The following is a 26,842-nucleotide window of genomic DNA, read 5'->3' on the forward strand; positions in this document are numbered from 1 at the left end:
GAGCGGGGAGTACCTATTTAAAAGGGGCGGTGGGAGGTGTACCATGGGCTTCAGCTTACTATGCTTCACTCGGACAGTCAATCCAGCCTCCCGGCTGCACAGGGGTTGCTGGGGGACGGCTAGCAGAGGCTACGCTATGTTGGTCTACACCTTAATGACGTCAATCATTTGAGTTGAAGCGATTTCCCCGCTCTGAGAGAGACCAGAGAGATGTTTTTAATGCGAAGTACACTAACAGCCATTGAAGGTAGGTAACATTTTCTAAATTGGTAAATTATATGTGTAAAAACAACACTCTAGGACAACGGTGTTACTAAGACAAGTAACCGCTTTTTAATTGTCGGCCATGACGGCTGCAGGTCAGCAAGCTAGCTAACGTTATCATTAGCCATTGACATATTTTGCTAACATTAACTGTGGATTTTTGTCAGGCGCTGCGTGTTAAGGCCGTTAACCCAGCATGGAGGAGTTTGATGACACCATACGGTCGACGTTAGAAGGTATGTTAGAAGGTTAGACGTTAGAAGATATGTTTTACATAAATTAGCTGATTAGCTAAGCAGCGTTAGCATTTGGGGGGGTGGGGGGAGAGACCGGGCACACACAGAGACAGAGAGAGGGGACGGGATATAGCACCAGCTAGTCGGCCACCACTTGGGTTTGCCATGTTAAGTTTTTACCATATTTTTGGATATTTCTGGACAGTATTTGTCCTTGTTTGGGATTGTTGCAATTACAATAAACAAACATCCACCCAAAGAAGGCATATTTGTCCACTCCCATGTAGATAAGAATATCAAAAACTTGAAAATATCCATTTAAGGTACATTTAAAACAGATTTTTTTTTTTAAAAAATGCAAGTTAACTATGGAAAATCATGAGATTAATGGGGATTAAATACATTAGTCGTTTGACAGCCCAAGAAAAAAGTTAAAAGGAAAAAAATAACATAGAATCCCCATAATGCTGAATTTCCCTTTGAGGATTAATAAAGTTTATTCTATTCTATATTGTGAGATAAACAAAATACAAGTTTAATATAAGTTTAATACATGTTTATTTTTTCTGTCTATAAACTTGCCTCATCTTTATTTGCAACATGTGTCGAAATGACAGGCTTTCAATTATTTTTGATAGGTTGGCAATTAGTAAATGTGACACTAAGCATTCGAGCAAAAGCAGTGCTTCATTGCACAGACAACCCGGCAAACAAATGTCTATGTGCTTCTAACATGCAGCCACATCTAGAGGAAGCTGGAAAGTGTCTCATTTAAAATCAGATATGTTTTATCAATTTACAGCCGCCAGTGTTGATGAGGAGGCTTTGATTAGCCTTAGCCGGGATGACCTGAAGGATCTTTTTCCTGGCCCTGAAAATTTTCTCAGGAGAAAGAAGCTTTGGGATTTTGTCTGTCGAAAGGTAAATACACATTGAACAACTAATGTGATTATTATTGTCCAAATTGTCTCGCATGATCAATGCCCTTAATTGTATTTTACTTTTTTATCCCCAACAATTGCAATAGTGTGAAAGTACTACTGACCAAGATGCCAACGCTTGTAGTGGAAGTGAGGTTATACCCTCAGCTAGAGCCATGCCACCATGCCAGCCTCAAGCTTCCACTCCCATATCCCAAACTGCTGACAAAACAATGAAAATGCCAGACCCACCAGAGTACGTGGTGTACACAGATACAGAGTTGGAAATGGTGCGCAGTCAGTACTTCACATTGCTCCGCAATGGAAAGGGAGAAGACTGTAAGATGTCTAAAGAGCTCTGTTGCAGACTCATAAGGAACACAGTCACCAGCGTGGTTGCCATCCTGCGTGCTAGTCTCATGGGGAACCAAGTAAAATACCCCTCCAAAGTCGAAATGAGAGCAATGGTACAGAAGATTGTCGACTATTACCCTATGTTACGTGATGGAGACACATTTATGCCTTGTGTAAGTAGTGTTTGTTTTTTTGTTTTTTTCTTTAAAAAAACTTTGAAGTTTGAGTGGGACAGCAACAAGACACACAACTTATCAAACATTCTTTTACCACAACTGACTATCTACACCAAAATGTACAAACGACTCCAAAATATGAGGTCCCCAAGGAAGAGGCAGGGTTCCATACCACAACAAGGGCCAAGAAGACTCAGATCAGCTTAGACAACACAGACGATGGGTCAGATGGTGACATAAGTGGCGACACAAGCGGCTCAAGTGCTAATACCATTCTTCTTGAGAGCAATGATGACATCAGCGAGGACAACTCCAGTGCAAGTGTGTGCTTAAAGTGGGGAAAAAAGTGTGCTGTCATAGTACTGGTTTCTGTACAGTGAGGGTATATGCCTCCATTTCATGAGTCAGATTGTATTTCAAGGCAGACACAGCATTGTCTGTATATTTGCCTGTGCTTTCCTGTTTGTTTCTTTACTTAAGTTTAGAAAATTTTCAATTATTTTCCCCAGAAAAAGCATCCCTACCACAGCTACCCTCCAGTTTGCTAAGGAAGTCAAACAACAGCAACATGGCTTCACCACTACTATCCAACTCAGCTGCAGGCTCCTTGCCCAGGACTGTGACAGCACCACCAGCTGCACCTGCAGAAAATGTTGTTGGTAAGCCTGCCTTCACCTTTTGCCACCTCTCAGCCTGCTAGATATTGATTTTTAGATCAAATTACTTAAATCACAACATCTCTTGCACACCCAAAAAGACTTGTTGTGTTTAGGTTAAGAAAATGCAACTACACAAATGCAAAAAAAGAGAGAATTACTCGCACACTGTTGTCCACTTGCTCAATAAAGAATCTAATTTACAAACACAACATGAGAAATGCGATGAAGGTCTGTGACAGAAACGTTGTTCGTGTTTATTGAATTATTTATTCAGCAAGTGGACCTCAGTGTGTGAGTAATTCTCTCTTTTTTTGCATTTGTGTAGTGATTCTTTAACTTTTTGCATTTTTATGTTGTTCGAATTATTCGAAAGATTTTTATCCATCCATCTGATGTGAGCAGTGTTACACAAATTATTATATTGGCCTAACTTCATTTGATTTGACCCATTCTTTTACAGTGAAGCATCTCAAACATGCATTTAAGCCAAGTTATGTATCATAATGCATTTTTATTAAAAAAATGCTGATGAAATAGATAAAGTAACTTTAAAAAACTGTAGGAATTTCTAAAAATTTCATTAAGAAATCACTGCTGTACTCAAGCTTTATTGCCTTTCAGATTTGAGGTTAGCAGAAATAGTACTTCTGATATGTGTACCTTACATTTTCTATAGATTTTTTTCAAGTCTAGTGGGGGGAGTAGTGATGTTTCATTATTGTGCCCATATTGACTGCTACAATTACTTCCTAAAATAATGTCTTGTAATTTAAACATACAAATGAACTATGATTTCTTGTCTCTGATGGAAGTGTCAAAGTGTTTACTATAAAATGTCTTTCCCTGACTCTCCCCATGCCCTGCTTTATCAATTTTAGCAGGCCAGGACAGTCGGAAGATGCAGGCGAGGCACTACAAAACTTTGAGCAACATGTACAAGAACCCCAATGCAAAACCCAACCAAAGAGATGTTGCTCAACTTTTGGACCTTGGGTTTGAGGCCAGACGGGCTTTCATTGTGGGAGATGTTACAAAGGAAGAAGACCGACCCACAAAAATCTTTGAGGCATACCCATGCTTTACTTTCGAAATGTAAGTTTCTTAATTAAATACCTTTGTTTGAATTCTTTGTTTATGTCTGTACGGTTGGTACCAAATTAACTACGTTGATCTGATACATCCCACCGCACGGGGTGTCGACTGGTGAAACAGTGTCATACTCAGTAATGACACTTAATCTCTGTCTCCTTTAAGTGTTTATTCCTTCTCCTCAGCAACTCCACACATGCTTGCACTTAAACGGTGGTTGTGCCGTCGGTAGGTAATCAACTAGAAAACATAAGATATAACAAAATCACTACTTTACTGGCACAGACATATTTATGATATTAACACCAGTTACAAACACTTTGTATGCATTTCCTCACCAGCTCAGCTTCACCAGTCAAAACGAGGCACAGCATGTAAGAACAATCACCGGGAGAGAGACAAAATACAAGGTGGACTGCTGCCACTAGAGGGTGCTATGAACTCACAACAAAATAAAATAGTAGAACAAAATAACATGCCTGAAAATGGGAAAACTTCACACACCTCCCACTTGGGCTACTAGTCTCTGACCAAGTAGGCCACAACACCAATTATCAAGGCAACAATGCAATACACAAAACATGTGCAACCTCCAAGAGACACAATAAAGACACAACATGACCGTCCAATGACACAGATTTGGTCTGAGTCCTGTATTCAAGTGTCCACTGTCCAGGCACTTAGGGGTGTAAGTGACGCCCCCTACTGCTCCTCTACTGGTAGCAACACCACCAGTCGTCTGACATCCCTGTGTAGTATGGTGGAAGGACACGGCTCCTTGTCTTTCCTGGCTTGGGACAGACTGATGGGAAGGCTATGACAAATCCTCACTTTAACGTCTCGGACGACACCCTTATCATCTGGACACGCCTCCTCGACACGACCCAGCCTAAACCGACCCCGGAGGGCATTTTGGTCTGCAACCCATACCAGGTCTCCAACAGAGACATTCCGGGCTAGGGCATGCCACTTTTGCCGGACAAACAGGTGAGGCCCTGCCAACTGGCTCCAACGTCTCCAAAACTTGTCCACTTCCACCTGGACTGCTCGCAGACGACTGAACGGGTAGGCAGGGAATTCGAAACCCTGGGTGTCACCCCTGGGCCCCGTCCGACCCAACAGCAACGAGTTCGGTGTCACAACGTCTACTGTCTCCTCCTGGACCTGAGCTCTGGCACTGATTGGCCTCTCATTGGAAAGGTTGGCAGCCAGGTAGAGGAGGGTCTGAAACTCCAGGGTGGTCAAGTCACCCTCCTCACCAACACTGCCCAATGACCTCTTCAGCTGCCTCCGCTGCCCCATTCCGGTGTGGTGAGTCTGCCGGACTGAACTCCCACACCCAATCAGTTCCAGCCACAACCGCTCTCCTTTGGACCTCCTCTTTGTCGACACCTGCCAGGAAACCGTAGAGATCCTCCAGCACAGGTCTGGCCCCCACGAAGTTGGTGCCCGGGTCGGACCAGAGCTTTCTGGGATGAACCCTTAGGGCGGTGAATCGCTGATAAGTTTTGAGAAAGCCCTCAGTTGATAGGTCTTCAACCAAATCCGCGTGGATCACTCTTGAAGCCATACAACTAAAGACCACGCCCCAGACCTTCTTCTTCGTGCGCCGTCTCACGGCGTCCCTGACTGTGTATGGACCAAACAGGTCGAGCATTGTGTACTCGAAAGGGGCTGCTGGACTGGTGCGTACAGAAGGGAGATCGCCCATTACTTGTGAGCATAGCTTGGCTCTGCACTTCCGACAATGTACACATGAGTCAATGACTTTGCGAGCGACTCTAGGGCCTTGCACCACCCAGGCTCTTTTCCTCATTCGAAGGAGGGTACCGGCAATGCCCTCATGGTTGGCACGGTGGGCTTCTTCAGCAAGGAGGATACTGATCCGCTCCTTGTAGGGGATCAATGGGACCCCAAGTTTCTCCTTATCAATAGACTGGACCCGACCGTGGCATAACAAGAGGCCTGTTGAATTGTCCAGGTTCACAACCAGGCGGTTGAGCGTTGCTGTGGGGAAAGTCACGCCTGCCTGGGCAGCGAGACATAAGTCCTGGAATGCCGCCTCTCGCTCCTGGACTGTGAGTACTGCCTCCCACTGTTCTCGCTCGCCGGTTCAGTCTCTGCCGAGTAACCAGGAGTGCACCGCTCTGCGGACGTATCCCACAGTCCCACAGAGTCTGGTTAGTGTAGCAAACCTCGAAAGATCCATTTGACTTACAAGAGCTGACCCCCAAAACCTCTTCGTATCGGAGGCACCAGGTGTTATTGAAGAGGACCCTTCAGCAGCATCTGGCGAGGATCCCCTATCCTCGACTGAAGAAGGCAACATGGTTGCCTCGTCCCTGACCATGGCATTGACACCAATAGGACCATCTGGAGCTGACAATTCCTTGGCCTGGGCTCTTGTGGTGATGGCGGTCAAAGCCTTCCTTTGGAGCTTGCTCACAACCTCCCTGGTACCAGAGGCCACCTCTGCCGCAGACTTCATGGGCCACTCTTCCACTGCTCTGGACAGAAACTCGGGACCTCTCTGCCACTGGGAGTCACCAGCAAGCTGATCAGGGGGACACCCTCTAGTGACCAGGTCAGCCACATTATACTGACCGGGGACCCACCACCAATCTGTCACAGGCCCGGCTTTCTGTATTTCGCCAACACGATTAGCGAAGAAAGTTTGGAACCCATAACTTTCCCGCTGGATGGCTCCTAGCACAGTTTGGCTATCGACGAAGTGGTACCACCTACCCACTTCCAACCGCCCATGTTTCTGCATGTATCCCTTCAGCCGGGCAGCAAAGACGGCCCCACAGATCTCCGCTTTAACTGCATCACCCTTCTGGTCCAAGGGGGTCAATTTAGCCTTTGACTCCACGAGCTGGGTCACAACGCCCCCTGTAGTCTCCCAGCGCAGGTAGAGAACTGCCCCATAAGAGTCGCAGCTCCCATCGGAGAATGTTATCCCCCAGGGTTTACCCTGCCAGCCGGAAGGTGTAATACTCCTGGGGAAAGTGATGGTACTCAGCCGGGCATACTCCTTGAAGAGCTCGATCGCCCTCCCGCGCAGCTCACTGGACAGTGGTTTGTCCCACGTATCCTTGGTCAATGTCCCAGCTTCTTGAAAGGCCCTCCTGACGAGGATGACGCCCTTCTGTTTCAGGGGCGTCGCCAGACCAAGGGGGTCGTAAAACCCGGCTACCTGGCTCAATAACATGCGACGGGTAAGGGGATCTGGGGTCTTCTCCTCTATCTCCTCCACAGCGAGGTTGAGCTCTGTGCGCATCTTTTTCTTCCTTGTGGAGAAATTAATGGCCACCATGAGGAAAAGTTTGTCCTCCCCGACATGGTAACCCACTCCCAGGGCTTTATTGTCCTCGTCCCGTAATTGATTGGGCAACACAATAGTCTCCGGATTGGTGGGAGCACCGCTTTGCCTCCCACTTTGGCCAGATCGTACCCATGGCTTGAGGTGAAATCCCCTGGCTGCGAGAATGACTTCGACCCCTTCAAGGATCTCACTCAGTCTTTGGGGGTCATTGTGGGACACAAGAATGTCGTCCACATAGGTCTTGTCTATAATGACATGTCTTTCTTCTACTTTGTCTGTGAACTGTGAACCCGCATTGCCACCTGGGCGATGCAGCCAGCCGGCTTATCGCCCATGTTCACCCGCACCACGGTGTAGTCCTCAATGTCATCGGCCGGAGAATCTCTCCACAGGAAGCGATGGACATGCAGCTCCTGATCCTCCAACCACACCGAGTTGTACATTTTTGACACGTCGCCAATCGCCGCATGTTCCCCTTCCCGGAAACGGAGCAGGACCGCCCGGATGGGGTTCAAGACGTCTGGGCCCTTCAGCAGGATGCCATTAAGGCTAACGCCCTTGAATTCCCGGCTGCTATCCCAGACTAGTCTCACTGGGGTGGAGACAGAGTGTGGGTTGGGGGCTGTTAGGTGGTTCACCCACCATACAGCTCCGTTCAAACTGTCCATCACAGCCCTGGAAAGCTTGATTGCGGCCCCCCTGGCTACCATGTCACGCACCTGCCTCGCGTAAGCCTCCTTCCACTTCGGATCTCGATCAAGGCGCCTCTCTGATTTTAGGAACGCTGCTTTGACAGCTTCACGGTTGTTAGGCAGAGTAGCAGGGTTCTCCTTCCAGGGGTACCTGGCGTCCCAGTGGGGCTTGTCGCTGTGGTGGTCGCTTAACTTGAAGGTCAGTCCTCCCCTGATGATCTCTAACTCCCTTTCATCCGCGAGTGACATCTCCTTCCCTCCAGGGGCGCACTTTCCACAGCGACACCCACCACACATCGGGTCGCAGGCGGCACCAATGCTGTCCCACTGCAGCCACTTGACAATCTCGGCATTACACGCAGCTGTGGTTCCGACTTCCATGCTGCTCTTTAGCTGGGGGCAGTAGTTGTGGAGAACCTCGACCCTCCCGGACTCCGCCCTCATGGAGCATGCAAAGTGGGTCGAAGAGTGGCGTGCAGTCACCTCAATGTCCTCACAAAGATCCGGATGCATGCCACTGACGGTCTTTCCGAGTGGACCGTCCCACAACACCAGATCGCCGCACCTCATCATCCGCTGGGGGGCAAGACGGCCCTCCCGGGTACTGATAAATAGCTCAACCTTTTCCGGGCGGGTCAGCTCCCCCGGTTTGACAACACCTGGGAAGAACTTCTCCAGGCACTCTGAGTCCACTGCATGGTCTACTCTGGCAATCTCCTCCAGTCCATAGCAGAGCAACTCATGGAGTCGCCATGTCCCCTTTTTCGTGGCTACCTTGATGCTCACACAGTACCTCTTAGACTCAACCTTCACCTCCATACCACCCACACCATATACGACCAGTGTGACTGGCTCACCAGGCAATCCAAGCCTTTCTGCTGCTTGGTGAGTGATATAGTTAGTATCGGAGGCTAAATCGATAAGTGCACCGACCCAGTCCCCCCTCTTGGTCGTGACCTCCACCAACATCATGAGAACCGGGTGCTCCTTCGGTCCACTCTCATCCATCAGATCTTTGCCAGCACTTACTGTTGAAGACACCTTGTTTGTGCAGGCTTTACGAACAACTTCCAGCTGCTCCGGGGTCAGACCTAGAGTTGCAAACACAGCCTCTTGTTCTTCGGTCGGACCACAGGGTCCTCTCCTCTTTGCCCCCTTGGTCTCCCCCCTGGTGGTGTCCTTTTTGGCTGGTGATTTGAGGCACAGGAAGAAGTGGTGATCTGGAGGGGTGTCACCTCTTTGACATTCCTCATTGCGACACAAGAAGTTTCCATTGCATGGACTGTCTTTCCCATGGAGATCCAGGCACCTGGGGCAGGCTTTCGTCTTTTTAATTTGGGCTCTCCGCTCTGACGGGCTGGACTTCTTAAATGTCTTACAGCGGTACAAACGTCCAGTGTGCCCCTCTTCACCACACATACTACAAGGCTCTCGCGATGATTCTCCTCTCGCCTCACTTGCCGTGGCCTTGGTAAATGAACGCCTCTCCTGCTTCCGGTCCCCCAGTCTTTCCTTTGTCTTTTCACGGGGACTCGGTTCACCTGCCCTGGCAGGGTTAGGTCGTCTGGTGATCTGTAACTGCTCTAGTTGCACCAGAACCGTCTTCTGATCTCTCAGGAACTGCCAGAGTTTGTCAAACCGGTTACGAGGGTTGACGTTGCTAGCCGCGTCGCACCGGTACAACAGCCACCTTTCTTTCATACTGTCTGGTAACTTTCAAGTGACCTGATCACCAGCTGGTTTTTTATGGCGTCCTCACAACCTAAGTCTATGAGGTCCAACAGCGCCCTTTCCACCACTTGGATCATCTGTAATGCCTCCCTTGGTTGGTTGTTGCGCACAGCTGGAAAATCCTGTAGCTCCAGTACGATGTCGTCCGCTATTTGCGACATGTCCCCATAACAGTCCTCCAGAACCCGGAAGACCTCCTCCGCGGTACGGCAATGAGACAGCCTGTGTTCGCGTTTCACTGCATCACTGATGCTGTCCAGCAGGTGAAAGAGCCGACACTCCGGGGAGCCTGTGGGTTCAGCTAATGCCTGAAGGGTCCCCCAGTTACTCTTCCATCGCCAACAGCTTCTCCTGTCCCCAGAGAACTTTGGCAGGCTTAGGGGTGGAAGCGCAATCCTGGGCCCGACTAACCCCCTGCGAGATGGTAGACACACTCCGCCCTGCGCCAACACTATCTGGTAGCATAGTGTGCGCTCCTCACTGCTGCTGTGGGGTACTGGAGAAGCTGGGGCCAAACGTTGGGTTCATAGACCACAGCGGGGGATGTCGTTGTGGTGTCACTTGGGGAGACCCCGACGGGGCGCCCGTGCCTTGTGCCCGATCAGGACGGTCCACATTACTGTCCAGTGCACTGCCAGTCACTGCAGTGGTTGGGTTGACGACCGGGCCTGCACCTGCACTTTGCACGCCGTCATCATGTGCCGTGCCACCAACCCCCCCACCATCTGAAGGTCCACTTGCCCCATCAGCTGTGGTTGTTCCTCCATCATCCATACTGCCTTTACTGTCGACTCCACCGTCAACATCTCCCTCTTTCTCTTGACCGCTTGACAGGACACCAAGGTCGCCATGCATTGATCTTGTGCGCAGGTAGTTAGTCAGTATAACTATCGTCACACTTTTCCTCTCCCTGCAGTCTTTGAGAAAGGTTCGCATGATATCCACCTGCTTTTCCGGGACATAGCGCTCCCAGCTCTGCGCAAACTCCTCCAGTGCTTCGACTCTGCTCTCAAGTGCTGTGTGCACCAAATCATACTGTTCATCGGTTATGTGACCTGGCTGGAGTGCTTCAGCCTGATCAAACACGTCCTTAAGGCTGACTGTCAGGCCACCAAATTGACTTGATGCACAGCGGGACCACAATGTATCTTTTACCTTCATCTCTGTGTCCTGATACTTTGTCCGGCAATCATGCAGCCTTTTCTTGACATCAGCAACATCTGTTTCGAATCCACTTGCATCCTCTTCTTCCATTGCAGCAATGTAATCAAAACTGCTATTACAGATCTCTTCATAGCTGCCCTTGAGCGCTCTCAATTCAAGTTTGAGGTCGTGTTCAGTTAAAAGGTCTATGTTAAAGTCAATGGCATTTGCTATCCTATTAAAAGCCCCTTGTGCATAGGATCGCTTTTTCTTTAACTCTCCACAGTCCACCATTCTTCCCTTTTTTGTTGTACTCGTTGTTTGTTTTGATGACGTACTTCCGGCCGTCGTACTTGGCCAAAATGGCGGCGATCTACTTCCGTTAGCTTAGCGGCTAGCGGCGAGCTAACGGCTAACTCACGGCTCGCTAACGTGCTAACACAGTAAATTGGCGGCGATCGGCTTATCCTATGCCGTCGCGCTAAACAGTCAGAATTACAGTCACTCAAGCACAGTCACAGACCACACGATATCCGTTCCCGGGCCGGGAAGCTCCGCCGGGGTCTCGTTCCTACGTTAGCCTCCTGTAGCTTTCCGTTGTTGACACTGTCCGACCTCCGCTTCTCCGTCACGGGGCTGGCTTAGTGTTGATTACTGTACGGTTGGTACCAAATTAACTACGTTGATCTGATACATCCCACCGCACGGGGTGTTCTCGACTGGTGAAACAGTGTCATACTCAGTAACGACACTTAATCTCTGTCTCCTTTAAGTGTTTATTCCTTCTCCTCAGCAACTCCACACATGCTTGCACTTAAACAGTGGTTGTGCTGTCGGTAGGTAATCAACTAGAAAACATAAGATATAACAAAATCACTACTTTACTGGCACAGACATATTTATGATATTAACACCAGTTACAAACACTTTGTATGCATTTCCTCACCAGCTCAGCTTCACCAGTCAAAACGAGGCACAGCACGTAAGAACAATCACCGGGAGAGAGAAAAAATACAAGGTGGACTGCTGCCACTAGAGGGTGCTATGAACTCACAACAAAATAAAATAGTAGAACAAAATAACATGCCTGAAAATGGGAAAACTTCACACAATGTCTGTGTAGGCTGCTTTGTTTTATTCTTGGTCAGTGGCTGAATAATAGAGCACTATTTTGTCCTAGGCAATGGATGAGCTGCGTCGCATCATTGATGGCACCAACTGCAAATACAGGGAAGATGGGCAAACTTTTGTGCTAAGGTGCAGTTCTATGGCATGTGGAAGAAAGCCCTGAAACCTCCTTTCCCCTTGGATGTACGTGGAGGTAAGTCAAGTCAAGTCAGTTTTATTTATATAGCCCATTATCACAAAACAAGGTTTGCCTCAGAGGGCTTTACAGTGTACGACATCCCTCTGCCCTTAGACCCTCACATCACCCAAGGAAAAACTCCCCAAAAAGAACCCCTGTAACGGGGAAAAAAAAGAGGAAGAAACCTCAGGAAGAGCGGTAGAGGATAGTGAGGGATCCCTCTTCCAGGACGGACAGACGAGCAATAGATGTCGTAAATAGCAAGTGAAATACAATCATGGCAAAAAAGGAAAGAGAAAGAGAGGGGGAGAGGGGGGAGGGGGGGGGCACAGAACAATAGAAACAGATGCATGTCAAATTACAATAATGGTAGGTGTGAAATTAGTAATTGCTGTCTATGATGATGTTGATAGAGATGATAACAGTCTCATGCATATGTGAAAGGAGTTGTCCAAAGGCAAGATCACAGCATCGGCGCAACCAGGACCAGACCACGATCAGGGCGAGCGGGGGGCACAGAATCAGTACAGCCACAGCACGAGCACAACCAAAGGCAGGGTCGCAGCATCAGCACAGCTATCACCACGGTCAGGCACAGTCAAGGTTACGGCCAGGATCCAGGGAAACTAGGAAACAAGGGAGCAGGAACGCTCCCGAGAGGCAATGGGATTAGCGTAGTGCAGTTCAACAGACCCAGGCTCTGTAATCGCGAGCCCCAGGCAGTGAGAGTATCACATGGCTATCACAGAGCTAAGTTAAGCTTGCACATGGCAATGCAGTAAACAGACATGCATGATTTCTGATGGCAGCATTGAGAGAAGGAAAGGAGCTCAGCATATCAGAGGAAGTCCCCGGCAGGTTAAACCTATGTCAGTTTAACTATGGGCTGGACCAGGCAACCTGAGCCAGCCCTAATTATAAGCTTTATCAAAGAGGAAGGTCTTAAGTCTACCCTTAAAAGTTGAAACGGTGTCTGCCTCCCTGACCGAAAATGGAAGATGGTTCCATAGGAGAGGAGCGTGGTAGCTGAAGGCTCTGGTTCCTAACCTACTTTTGGAAATATTGGGAATCACAAGTAACCCTGCGTTTTCAGAGCGCAGTGATCTTGAGGGTTGGTAAGGAACTATGAGCTGTGACAGATAGGATGGAGCCTGACCATTTAGAGCTTTATAAGTAAGGAGGAGGATTTTAAATTCAATCCTGGATTTCACAGGGAGCCAGTGCAAAGAAGCTAAAACAGGAGAAATATGATCCCTTTTCTTGCTTCCCGTTAAAACACGAGCAGCAGCGTTCTGCACCAGTTGGAGAGACCTAAGAGATTTGTTTGGGCAACCAAATAATAGGGAATTACAGTAATCCAGCCTAGAGGTGACAAATGCATGTACTAATTTTTCAGCATCCGTTTGTGATAGGATATGTCTAATTTTTGCGATGTTACGCAAGTGAAAGAAAGCCGTCCTTGAAGTTTGTTTTATATGGGAGGCAAAGGATAAATCCTGGTCAAATAAAACTCCGAGGTTCCTTACAGTTGTGCTAGAGGCCAGGGTAATGCCATCTAGAGAAATTAAATTGTTGGAAAAGGAGCTTCTGAGGTGTTTTGGGCCAAGAACAATAACTTCAGTTTTGTCTGAATTCAACATCAGGAAATTACGGCTCATCCAGGCTTTTACATCCTTAAGACATGTTTGAAGTCTAGATAGCTGATCAGTTTCATCTGGTTTCATAGATAGATATAATTGCGTATCATCAGCATAACAATGGAAATTTAAGGAATGTTTTCTAATTATGTTGCCTAAGCGGAAGCATATATAAAGTGAAAAGGATTGGTCCGAGCACCGAACCTTGTGGCACTCCAAAGCAGACCTTTGTATGTGCGGAGGGTTGATCATTGATGTGAACAAATTGGGAACGATCTGATAAGTATGACCTAAACCAGGCTAGTGACGTTCCTTTAAGGCCAATTGAGGATTCAAGTCTGTGCAGTAAGATTTGATGGTCAATGGTGTCAAATGCAGCACTGAGATCTAATAGGATTAAAACAGAGACCAGACCTGTGTCAGAAGCGATAAATAAGTCGTTATTAATTTTTACTAGTGCCGTCTCTGTGCTATGATGAACTCTAAAGCCTGACTGAAAGTCCTCGAATAAACTGTTGTCTTGGAGAAAGTCACAGAGCTGATGAGCAACCACTCTCTCAAGGATTTTAGAAATAAAGGGGAGATTAGATATCGGTCTATAGTTAGCTAAAATCTCAGGATCGAGAGTGGGCTTCTTTAGAAGAGGTTTAATGACAGCTACTTTAAAAGACTGGGGTACATAACCTGTCAATAAAGACGCGTTGATTATATCTAATAAAAAGTTGTCTAATAAAGGTAAAACTTCCTTAAGGAGCTTAGTTGGGATGGGGTCTAGCAGGCATGTTGATGGCTTAGATGCAGAAACCAAAGTATAGAGTTGATGAAGGTAAATGGGGAGAAATGGTCTAGATAAATTTCGGTCTTGCTGCCATAATCAGGCTATCTGAGTCCGGGGTCAGGTCAGTTGAGGGTAAGAGGTGATGGATTTTATCTCGAATAGTTATGATTTTATTATTAAAGAAATTCATAAAGTCGTCACTGCTGAGGGTCAAGGAATACAGGGCTCTATAGAGCTGTGACTCTGAGTCAACCTGGCTACAGTGTTGAAAAGAAACCTGGGATTGTTTTTGTTTTCCTCAATTAGTGATGAATAATAGTTTGCCCTGGCATGGCGGAGGGCCTTCTTATAGACTTTAAGACTGTCCAGCCAGACTAAACGGGACTCTTCCAGTTTGGTCGAACGCCAATGTCTTTCAAATTTTCGCGATGTTTGTTTCAATTTGCGAATCTGGAGGTTAAACCATGGGGCTAATTTTTTGTTTCATTATTTTCTTCTTGAAGGGTGCAACAGTGTCGAGAGCTGATCGCAGTGAGCCAGTAGCATTATCGATGAGACAGTCAATTTGGGAATGACTTAAGTTAGTAGTAGTGTGCTCAGGGGTTGTAAGACATGGTAATGATGTCAAAGCAGAGGGAATTAGTTTCTTAAATTCAGCCACTGCTGAGTCAGATAGACATCTAGAAGAGTAGCTCTTACTGAGAGGCTTGTAGTCAAGTAATAAAAATTAAAAGTTATCAAATAATGGTCAGACAGAGCAGGAATCTCAGGAAAGACTGATAAATCTGCAATATCAATGCCGTACGCAAGGACTAAATCGAGGGTGTGATTGTAGCGGTGGGTGGGTTTATGTACACACTGACTGAAGCCTATTGAATCCAAAAGTGTGGAGAAAGCAGAACTAAGGCTGTCACTATTAACATCCATGTGAATGTTAAAATCCCTACGATAATAATTTTGTCTGATTTGAGCACTAAACATGATATAAGCTCAGAGAACTCAGATAGAAATTCAGAGTATGGGCCGGGGGCGCGGTACACTATGACAAATAGAATTGGCTGTAAAGTTTTCCAGGATGGGTGAGAAAGACTAAGAAAAGGCTTTCAAATGAATTATAGTTTAACTTGGCCTTAGTGTGAATTGCTAAGCTTGAATCAAAAATAGCAGCGACTCCCCCTCCTCGGCCAGTGTCCCGCGCAACGTGACTATTTATGTGACCAGGAGGAGTGGATTCATTCAGGCTAACGTACTCTTCAGGACAAAGCCAGGTCTCAGTGAGGCAGAATAAATCAATATGGTTATCCGATATTAAATCAGTGACTAAATGAGCCTTGGTTGATAAGGATCTAACGTTCAAGAGTCCGCATTTAATTCTCCTGTTATGATGCTGTATGACAGGAGATGAGTTAATTTTTATGAGATTTTCATGTACAACTCCCCTTTTGTTTATTTTAGTATTAAACAAATGAAGTGGTCGGGGGACAGACACTGTTTTTATAACATTTACATTATGGGTGTGTGACTGTGCTAGAGGAAGCTCAGAGAAGCGTGTAAGACTGCGACTCTGAAACCTGGTCCCAACTCTGGTTTGTCATGGCTTTGGGCCTCTAATAAAATCGGCCAGATTCTTAGAGAGGAGAGCGGCTCCATCCAAAGTGGGATGGATGCCGTCCCTTCGGATAAGACCAGGTTTCCCCCAAAAGGAGCACCAATTATTAACGAAGCCCACATCATTTGCTGGACACCACCGCGACAACCAGCGGTTGAGTGCTGACATGCGGCTAAACATGTCATCACTGGTCACATTGGGGAGGGGTCCAGAGAAGATTACGGTGTCCGACATCGTCTTGGCGTACTCACACACCGACTCTATGTTAATTTTAGTGACCTCCGATTGACGTAACCGGGTGTCATTGCCGCCAACGTGAATAACAATCTTACTGTATTTACGTTTAGCCTTAGCCAGCAGCTTCAAATTTGACTCGACGTCGCCCGCTCTGGCCCCAGGGATACATTTGACTATGGCCGCTGGTGTCACTAACTTCACGTTTCGCAAAATAGAGCTACCAATGACCAGGGTTGTGTCCTCGGTCGGTGTGTGGCTGAGAGGGGCATACTTATTTGAAACGTGAAGGGGGGGTGGGTGGTGTACCGCGGGCTTCGGCTTACTATGCTTCGCTCGGACAGTCACCCAGCCTCCCGGCTGCACGGGGGCTGCCGGGGGACGGCTAGCAGAGGCTATGCTATGTCGGTCCGCACCGGCTACAGGGGGCTCGCTAGCTATCGCAGCTACAGAGGGATTATCCACGGTGCGGAGCTAAGCCTCGCCTCCAGCGCAGCAAATAAACTACACTTGTTACAGGTACCACTATCACTGAAGGAGGCAGAGGAGTAACTAAACATCTGACACACTGAGCAGGAGAGAGCAGAAGAGGGAGAGGAGCAGAGAGAAGCCATCGCTAACCAGAGCTAATGCTAACGAAGCTAACCGGCTAACAGTGAGAGAGCGGCTGTGAATACACAGAAAAAACCGCTGAGAGGAGGAGACAGCTGTGAGTGATTAAGTAAAACTTATGTGAGTTTTCAGTCACAGATAGATAAGAGCAGCCGAAGTAAGGAACAAGTTGGAAGATTAGCTGAGGATCGCTCGTAGGAGCAGCTCAGAGACGCTACCAGAGACACAGACAAGATACACCGGAAGTGATGTAACACGCTTACCCGCAGTACGTCAGCACGTCAGAGGACAAGTGAGCCTCAGAGGACACACAGGTAAGGTAGGTAAGGTAAACCTTTTGTTATCTCAGCCATGTTCAAACCATTCCATTAAGTGCCATTTTCTCTGTTCCATAGTGGATTTCACTATCGCCCTCTTCAATGCACTCCCATCACTTTTCCCCTCACCATCTCCACCACCAAAGCGGCTTGGAAATGCCAGTGACGCTCTTCTTCATATCCTCAAGGTGAGGAACGTTATGTTGGTCCTTTGCCAGCCATTGTTATGTGTCCTTCAGCTTCTCACGTTGTTGTGCATGTTCACACTTAACAAGAGCTACCTAAAAGTGAAGTTCAGTAGAGATTAAATTAAATTATTCATGCTCACAGTTCTTAAATTTAAAAATTTGAAGTTCACTTGTCAATGTGAACTAATTTATGAAGACAAAAATGGAAGAAGGTCCGAGGCACTCTGATTTTGTTAAAACAATATAAAAATCCTTTATTTAAACATGGACTGGGTAAGATAAAAGGCCAACGCATTGCAGCTCACTGAGGAGCCTTCATCAGGGCATGAGTTGCAGTGATTATTAGTGGTCGGGTAATATGACCAAGTAACATGATCAATAGACACAACATCTCATACTAATATAAACATAATAGAAAGCAAAATTAACTGTATAAGTCATTCATTCATTCATTGTGTTTTGAACCATCTTTGTGATTTATCGTGCATGTTCATATCATGATGTCATGACATCATGTCACTACTCCCATCAAAGCATAAATTCTGGTTGTGTACCGCCCACCAGGGGGTAATCTGGATGGCTTTGTCTCTGAAATGGACATGTTACTCTCTGATATCCCTGATGATGGCACACCACTGATTGTCATGGGAGACATGAACATTCACATTGACAGTACTCTGGCAAACAACTTTCTGGCACTCCTCTCCTCCTTTGCACTTGTACTAGCTCCTTCTTCTCCCACCCACAAAGCTGGTAAAGTCCTTGACTTGGTGCTGACTCGTAACTGCTCCATAGCAGATGTGACAGTTACCCCACTACACCTGTCAGACCATTTCTTGGTAAAATTTGCAGCTACCTTTCCGAAATTGCAGACACCCACTCAGAAAATTTCCCTCCGCAGAAACCATAAGTCCCTCACAGTAGCACAGCTGTCTGATGAGGTGAGCTCTGCCATGCCTGACCACTCACACTTCTCCTCACTTTCTGTTAATGAGGCTACAGAAACACTCTGTTCCTCTCTGGCATCCTCTCTGGACAAACTCTGCCCCCTGGTGTCCAAACCAGCCAAGAAAAAACAACCAACTCCATGGCTCTCTGATGTTCTGAGAGAACAAAGAACTGGACTCAGGGCAGCAGAAAGAAAGTAACGTAAATCCCAAGAACCCACTGATCATTCGCGGATCTACTGGGGTGGCATAGGGTGGCACATGCCACCCTAAAAGAAAGCCTTGCCACCCCTGCTGCCACCCCAATTTGCAGCGTCGAATTTGGCATTTTCGATCGAGGAACTCCAATGTCTGATTGCCGTGAATGCAGCACAACATGAGCGACAGCGAGCGGCTGCAGCGCCGGCGCAGTAAGACACTGATTTGTTTTGAAAAAGCGAGGGAGCCAGGAGTCGGGAGGAAAGAAGACACAGGAGGAGAAAGGTAAAAACTGAGCAAATATCTATATGTCTGTCTATCAAGAAACGTAATGATAATGAAAGCAAAGTGCTAGTATAGTTGCAGTGCTGATTTTGAGATTAAAAAATCAGGTTGAAGAACGTTGTTTTGCTAACTATAGCCTGTGAAATTACTTTGAATCTTACAGACATGAAGAGGAAAGGTAGCATTTGCAGTTTTTTTTCACCAAAGAGAAAGGCGACAGAAATAGAAAATGAACAATTGAGCAAGGGTGATGGAGAAGATGAGGTGGAAGGAGAGAGAAAAGACAAAGACGAGGTTGAAGGAGAGAGAACAAGGCAACAGAACAGTGATGAAATACAAGCCCTCGGTGACCAGGGACAGGAGGAGGTTGGAGAGCACCACAGTGGTGAAGAGATGGAGGAAGGAGAGCTTCACGAAGATGAGGAGGCAGAAAGCGAGAAAGACGACGTGCAGGGTTCAGACAGTGAAAGGGAAAGGAGAGTGCCTGATCCATCACCAACCATCTCTAGTCGAGCTGGTCCTCATGGTATGGAAATTGTTGCTGTATAGTATACTAAGTTACATATATATTATAACGACAAATGACATAAACAGACATTTTGATGAAACTTCAAATGAGATTAAGTTTGTCTGTATGAGTTTGTAAATGTCAGCCCATGCCCGTATGAAGTGTGTACATACTATTTCTCATCAAACTATTAAATTCAGTATATACACATCTGTCATATGTTGCCACCCCTCAAAAATGCCTGCCCCCTTCTTGCCACCCCATAAATATTTTTCTAGATCCGCCCCTGCCACTGATTTGTCCTCATACAAACAGAAACTTGCTTCCTTTACCTCTTCCTTGCAGTCCGCTAAGAAAGCCTTCTATCAGAACAAGATCTGTGCTGCCACTGATTCAAGAAAACTCTTTATGGTGTTCAACTCCTTGCTTTCTCCTCCAGCTGCTCAGCCTTCCCCTACACTGACTCCAGACATGTTTTCCTCCTTTTTCACTGAAAAGGTGGTTGTAATCAGCAACCAGTTCTCTGAGCCTGACCGGCCGAGTCAGCTCAATTCCACTACTGTCGCTTCACACTGCTCTTTCGCTCCTCTGACCGAGGATGAGGTCTCCAGACTTCTTCTGAGCTCAAAACCTACAACATGTCCTCTCGATCCAATACCCACCTGCATCCTGCAGACCATCCTGCCCACTATCAAACCTGCAGTCACACACATTGTCAATTCCTCCCTAAAAACTGGCACTTTTCCTGCTACTTTTAAGCAAGCCCATGTCACCCCACTGCTCAAAAAGCCTAATCTCAACCCCGCTCAGGTTGAAAACTACAGAGCAGTCTCACTTCTACCATTTCTGTCGAAAATACTGGAGCGCGCAGTATTTAACCAGGTCTCTGAACACTTGCGGAACAACAACCTACTCGACTTTTTTCAGTCTGGCTTCAGGTGTGACCACTCCACTGAGACTGTACTCCTGTCAGTCACTGAGTCACTGAGACTGGCTCGAGCTGCTGGTCAATCCTCTGTCCTACTGCTGCTGGACCTGTCTGCTGCCTTTGACACGGTGAACCATCAAATCCTTCTCTCCACACTCTCTGAGCGCGGCATCTCAGATTCTGTCCTACGGTGGTTCAAGTCCTACCTCACAGGCAGATCCTTCAGAGTGTCATGGCGAGGAGAGGTGTCTAGGTCACATGGCCTATCGACAGGGGTTCCTCAGGGGTCGGTGCTTGGTCCCCTACTCTTCTCTCTGTACACCACCTCACTCGGTGCAGTGATCCGCTCCCATGGTTTCTCCTACCACTGCTATGCTGATGACACTCAGCTCTTCCTCTCCTTTCCACCTGATGACAGAACGGTCTCAGCTCGGATATCAGCGTGTCTGGCTGATATCTCCACATGGATGAAGGAACGCCACCTTCAGCTAAATCTGTCTAAGACCGAACTCATGGTCTTTCCAGCTTGTCCATCTGTTCAGCCTCGGATCAGTGTCCAACTTGACTCGAGCCTACTTGTGCCCACAAACTCAGCCAACCTGGGTGTCATGATCGATGACCAGCTGACCTTTAAGGTTCATGTGGCCTCAGTTTCTCGGTCTTGTCGTTATGCCCTCTACAACATCAGGAAGATCAGACCCTTCCTGACCCAACAGGCCACACAGCTTCTGGTTCAGGCTCTTGTGATCTCACGCATTGACTACTGCAACTCTCTTCTGGCAGGCCTCCCTGCATGCTCATACAAACCTCTTCAGATGATCCAGAATGCAGCAGCACGTCTGGTCTTCAACCAGCCCAAAAGAGCACATGTCACCCCGCTGCTAATTTCTCTTTACTGGCTTCCAGTGGCAGCCAGAATCAAATTCAAAGCACTTCTCTTGGCTTACAAAACAATCACAAGCCAGCCTACCTGGAATCCCTGATCCAGGTCTACTCTCCTTCTCGCCCACTACGCTCTGCATGCAAAAGATGCCTGGTGCTTCCAGCCCAGCACGGCTCTAAATCTCTAGCCAGACTCTTCTCTTCTGTTGTTCCCAAATGGTGGAACAAACTTCCAAACTCTGTGCGTTCTGCTGAGTCCCTTTCTACTTTTAAGAGACAATTGAAAACTCAATTGTTCCGTGAACACCTAGGCACTTAACCTGACTCTTCTGCTCTTTGCCCTTTGGGGTAGATTAAGTCAGATGGTCCAAAACCCAGCACCTAATGATTATCTAGCACTGACAAAGTTGTGTGATGTTGACTGTCATCGTAAGTAGTGATACTGAGATTGTTGAATCTCAGATGCTGAGATCGCTACTGGTTATTACTTTGGTTTCTCAAAAAAAAAAAAAAGAGGGGGGGGGGCTGTGCGGCACTTCTTCTGCCACTAGACGGCAATACCTGTGACCAATCACACCTGAAGCACTTTTTGCACTTACTAAGAGTTCTTTTCCTTAAGTCTAAATTCTTGCTTGTGTTGTACGTCGCTTTGGATAAAAGCGTCTGCTAAATGAAATTGTAGAATTGTAGAATGATGACAATGACAATGAGTTTTATTGTGCACTCCTTAATTTTTTTCTTTTAGTGAACTAATTCATGTTAATTTTTTCTGTCCCAACAGTAAATCCAACCATAAACTGTTGATAGCACTCTTGATGCCATTCATTTGTTGCAGTCTCTTATAAGCAGTTTTGATGCACAGCACTGTTTATCTTCAAACTCTTCACCATATTGTCCTTGTCATTCTATTCCAGCCAGGTGAGGACCCTGTGCTATACCTGGAAAAGCGGCGTCTGTCCTCACCGGTGCTGCTCTTTGATGGGACAGTCTGCATTGTCGCTGTGGGAAACATGCCAGTGAGCACCCTCCCCCAGGAGGATTTTTGGGAAGGAATGTTGGTGTTAATGGCATACTACTACACTTTGTACTTGACATACCCAAAATGTGTTGCAACACTCTCTGTCATCCAGACAGAGGTAGTTGGAGATGCCATCCATGATCAGGATGCCACTAGCACATATAAGAAAGCAATAGCTGAATGGATTTCATTCATTGAAAAATAGGTGAATGCCAAGCAGCATTAGTCTCAGGACAGTTGTGCTTGTTTTGGTTTGCAGCACCTTTCAGTAGTTTTGCTCCTGACTTGGCAAACTACTCTGCATGTTTTGTCCAGCGTGTTATGGTTATTTGCTGAAATACCTCATCAGGGGTCCCACACATCCTTAAAAGGTTCTATTTGTATTTCCTAGAGATCTCAAATTTTATATGGCACTTTAGCTGAGTCAGGTTGACCATTTTGTGATTTGTATTATTCGTTTTCAGTGGATCATCTTGTTTTGGCATTTGCAGTGTATGCGTGATTTCTGTGCCAAATTAATGTTGTCTTTGTTTGGGCTACTAAAAAGTCTTAAAATGTTTTAATTTCGATTTTAAGATTGTGGAAGAACCCTGACCCAGTGTTGATGGTGTAGTTAAATAAAGTTAAATAAATGTTGATGCTTGTCATACATGTCCTGCTTGTTATTTCAGTAGAGTCAGCCAGGATAATCTTAGAATAAGGTCTGGTTTTAAGTTTTTGGGTTTGGTTTTAATATGGATTTAGGTTTATTTCAAGATAAACCAACTTCTATCAAGACACAGTGTAATCATACTGTACTAATACTGAGTAATCTTTACTTAAATTAGTAATTTTTTTTCTTGTTTTTAAACCTTGATTTACTAAAAATGAGAAAATAATTAAAAAAAAAAATAATTATTTGCTTATATTTGGTATTTTTCACTTATTATTGGGCAGTAATCAAGTTTGATTTCAAGTATTTTGATCTAAAAATCAGCATTTTTAGCTCATTTGAACCCTTTTGGATACTTACCAGGAACAACTTATTTCTGGATTTAAAAAATCTTATTTCAAGAATCCTTATCAAGTAAAATTTACTTGCTGCATGGACAGATAATTTCACTAGTTTTAAGTAATTTTCTTCTCAAATTTAGTGTTTATATCTTATATTTGGACTACCCTTTCTTGCAGTGCACAGGGGGCTTGCTAACTACTGCAGCCACAAAGGGATTTTCCACGGTGCGGAGCCATGCTTCCAGATTGCTAAGCCTTGCCTCCAGCGCAGCAAATAAACTTCACTTGTTACAAGTACCACTATCACTAAAGGAGGCAGAGGAGTAATTAAACATCTGACACACTGAGCAAGAGAGAGCAGCAGAAGAGGAAGAGGAGCAGGGAGAAGCCATCGCTAACCAGAGTTAAAGCTAAAGTAGCTAACGAGCTAACAGTGAGTGAGCAGCTGTATGATGTGTTTGGGGAGTACCCTGGTTTGGACGGATGTAGTTTGCTTGGTCCTCTTAGGTCTACCTCAGCTCAAGGCTGTGTGTGGTTTTGTGATTCTGTGACTTTTCCATATTTGCTGCTGTCCCTTTGTCTTGAGCCCTCTTTGTGTTGCTCTCCTGCTGTTTTTCTCTCCAGCATTACATATGTGCCTGGGTGTGTCAGGTCATCACAAAAATAGGAACAGACAAAGACATTTGGAGCATGCTGAGCCAGCTGCAGAGCTTTTCACAAAGTGTGGAACTACCTTACACAGCACACACGTGCACACACACACACACACACACTAGACACAGACACTGTTGTGTTTCACATCATGCTGGGCATTGTGATCTAAATCACACACTTGGGCAGCGTTATGTGTGCTTTGCTTGGCTCAGTTGAATGAGGGGTCTTATTTAACACTGGAACTGCCAAGGCGGGTCATTTTTACCCCGTCATGTTTTTAAATGTATGTTACTTTGTTAATATAAAGCCCCTACATTTCTCTGTTCCTGACTTTTCCTAGAATTGTGTTATTGATCATCTAGTTAGTGAATTGTGGGCACTGTGGGACAAAAAGTAAAAAATAAAATAAAAATAAAAATAATTTATACCTCCAACTGTTGTACAGGCTGTTCGCAATTGATGGGACAGGTGTTTTGGCAAGAACCTCCCCACTGTGGATAGACAGGTCTGAATGACATCACCGGCACAAGATGATATTTTAGCTTCATCATAGTGGGGGTTAGTGGGGATGCATGTCCATCTTTATGTATAGTCTCTGGATGGAGCAAATGACTAGTACACAACAGGTGTGCAGGGAAGCCTCTGGAGCAGGGAAGGACTACCGATTCTGATAGAAGGCACTGTGTAAGAAAACAGTTCGGAAACAGACAAAGACAGTAAGTAACACAAGACATGACACATGATAAGCTTGACCTACAGAATAAAACAGGAAATAAACCAAATTGCAAACAGAGCCTTTGTATTATCAACACTTTGTTTGGACCATTGTTATCAATTCTTCATGAGCATTAAGCATTTTGGCAGCTAGCCTATGCCAAATGGTATTATCTGAAACTATTTATTTCTTTAGTGAAGCAAAGCACATTGCATTTCTCACAGAGGTTGGTGATTGCATTGATTTTGCAGAACTTGCAAAGGCCACACTTCTTACATTTCACAGGCCAGTGTGCAACCTTGTCGGTGTGAACATCATCTGGAATTCCAAAACAAACTCTCTTGGATGGTGGTGGAGACGTGGCTCTCAGTAATGGGTGACCCATGATAGAATGCAGAAGAATCAGGCTACAGCAGGCTCCACCTGAAAACACTTGCCGCTATTGATTGGCTAATGTGACATAGCCTGCTTAATTGACTCAGCTGATCTCATTCACTCATCAGCTCAAGTCTTGTGTATATATTTTTGTCTGCCATGCATACCATTTGCCTGATTAGGACTCTGCTGGGTTGAAATGTTGCTTTTGTTGTAGTCAGTTAAATACTGGGAGCTATACTCTAATGTCGAGACATTAATTTACTTTGTTACAGAAATACGTAGTTTTATCTGGAACCTAGCTTCAAAACAGGATGGATGTGCACACAACTCCCCTGCTGAGCTTTGTAGTTAGGAAAAGAAAATGCAGCAACGTCTTGGTAAAAAAAACAACCACTTCTTTGGGGCACTATCCCAGCTAGAAAAACAACATTTCGCAACAAAACACCAATAACAACAACACAAAAAGTACAATTGTCAGATGTCTAGGTGTCACATCCTCCACTCCACGTTTAGGTGACAAAGTCACTCATATACTATGCCACCTTAGGAAGCTTGATATGACAAATGTGCAATTGGAACATATTTGTGGTTTGCAGAAATCTATGATGCTACTTTCCTTCTGTAGAATGGGCTGTATGTGGACCTAGAACTTTTGATATAAAAAAGAAAACCCTCTGGATTTCTGTGACCTGGAGGAAAGAAACAAAGACTAGTCAACCCAGACTGCATAATGTTTTTATTCAATCATTATGAGTAGTATTTTCGTGTGAAGGCTACTTAAACACACTTAAGGTGATGTTTTTTTAATTAAAGAAAGTGTCAGGTTTTCTTCTGTCTGGGTGAATTGGGGATGGTTGGACACCACACTATCATCGTATGTTTGAGCATTGTGTGGAAATACCTGCTTTTTTTTTGTGCATCAGATGACTTGATTTGGGACACGCTGTGTTCAAACCCCACACTGGCCTACCTACAAGCAGCAGGTCTTCCAAACAGATTCAGCACAGTGATTCACCCGATGTGGCATCTGAAGGACAAGCAGACAAGGAAAGCTATTATTTATACTTCTCTGTATTACCATTTGCACTTTGGTACTGCTTTGCCACTTAGAGACCAAGCACCCTGGATTAAAAGACAAGCCCCCGGAGTATTTTGAAAGAAAAAAACATGAACACGAAGGACAGAAGAAATTACTGAGGGCCACCACATCAGTAAATGAGAATGTACTGAGAGCATCATACTTAGTGGCTAATCGTATTCCTAAGGCTAAAAAGCCATTCACTATTGGTGAAGAATTGATCTTGCCCTCCACTAAAGACATTTGCCGTGAACTTCTAGGAGAGGCTGCTGTTAAAAAGATAGCACAGGTGCCTCTGTCGGCTAGCACCGTGACTCGGCGCATTGAGGAAGTAGCCGAAGACATTGAGACACAATTGTAAGTGAGGATTGATAAATCACCGTGGTACGCACTCCAGGTTGACGAATCTACAGATGTTGACAACAAGGCAATACTACTTGTTTATGTGCGATATATTTATCAGGAGGATGTGCATGAGGATATGTTATGTGCACTATCGTTGCCAACCAACACCACAGCCGCAGAACTGTTCAAGTCGCTGGATGGTTAGATATCAGGAAAACTGAAATGGTCCTTTTGTGACGGCATATGCACAGATGGAGCTGCTGCCATGACCACGGCTGTCTGGTTTAACTGCTCGGATTAAGGAGGTTGCACCTGAATGTGAATCCACGCATTGTATCATTCACAGGGAAATGCTTGCAAGCCGAAAAATGCCACCGGAATTTAACAGCGTATTGAATGATGTCGTTAAAGTTATTAACCACATCAAAGCACATGCACTTAACTCACGCCTGTTTGAGCAGCTTTGTGAGGAGATGGACACGGAGCACAGACCCCTTCTCTTATACACAGAAATAAGATGGTTATCCTGTGGGAAATAACTGGCCAGAGTGTTTGAATTACGAGAGCCGCTGCAAAAATTTCTCTCAGAAAAGAAGTTACCACTGGCAGCACATTTCAGTGACGAGGAATGGGTCGCAAAACT

General features: G+C 45.8%; 2 pseudogenes; one reads left to right on the forward strand and one right to left on the reverse strand.

Annotated features, from left to right (window-relative positions):
* Positions 1–1,310: 1,310 nt before the first annotated feature.
* LOC148189041 (uncharacterized) lies at positions 1,311–22,241 on the forward strand (annotated as a pseudogene).
* Positions 15,411–16,857, reverse strand: LOC148189042 (uncharacterized; annotated as a pseudogene).
* Positions 22,242–26,842: the final 4,601 nt, after the last annotated feature.

The sequence above is a fragment of the Plectropomus leopardus genome, chromosome 8, assembly GCF_026936395.1.
Source record: "Plectropomus leopardus strain MGB_pleo_1.0 chromosome 8, ASM2693639v1, whole genome shotgun sequence".
Classification (NCBI taxonomy): Eukaryota; Metazoa; Chordata; class Actinopteri; order Perciformes; family Serranidae; genus Plectropomus; species Plectropomus leopardus.